We start from the raw sequence: 468 nt of genomic DNA, 5'->3' as shown, positions 1-468 counted from the left end.
CAGGGCCGCATAATTCGTTTTCTCGAGACTCAGAAGATTTTCCGGTGGGCAAGTTGTAGCAATGAAGTCAATGAATGTTCCATACTACATAATACATATGTATTCATTAGAAATGTTTTGCTGTGCAAAGAGCCCTCCGCAGATGTGAAAATATCTTAGATGATGAAAGTCCCAATAATTTTATTGCACAAAATTCCAGCCTAAACTAAAAATTAACTTCCTGTGTTTGAACCAGGGTGTCCCATTTTAAATAACGGATAGGAATATCTCGGATGGTAAGCATTTTGGAGGAAATTTGTTTATACAAAAGTTGTAGGGTACAGACAAGGCTGTACCCTACAAAGACTAACTTATGGTGACCTTGACCTTGATCTTGACGATGACCTTCAAGGTCATTTCAATATCAAGTCAATTTTTTCAAATGGAACCCCTTATTTTTTAACCCGGAAGTGGAAAGAGCGGAAGATT

The sequence above is a fragment of the Trachymyrmex cornetzi genome, unplaced genomic scaffold, assembly GCF_001594075.2.
Source record: "Trachymyrmex cornetzi isolate Tcor2-1 unplaced genomic scaffold, Tcor1.1 scaffold1372, whole genome shotgun sequence".
Classification (NCBI taxonomy): Eukaryota; Metazoa; Arthropoda; class Insecta; order Hymenoptera; family Formicidae; genus Trachymyrmex; species Trachymyrmex cornetzi.
The sequence above is the reverse complement of the archived record's forward strand: the minus strand, read 5'-3'. Positions refer to the sequence as shown.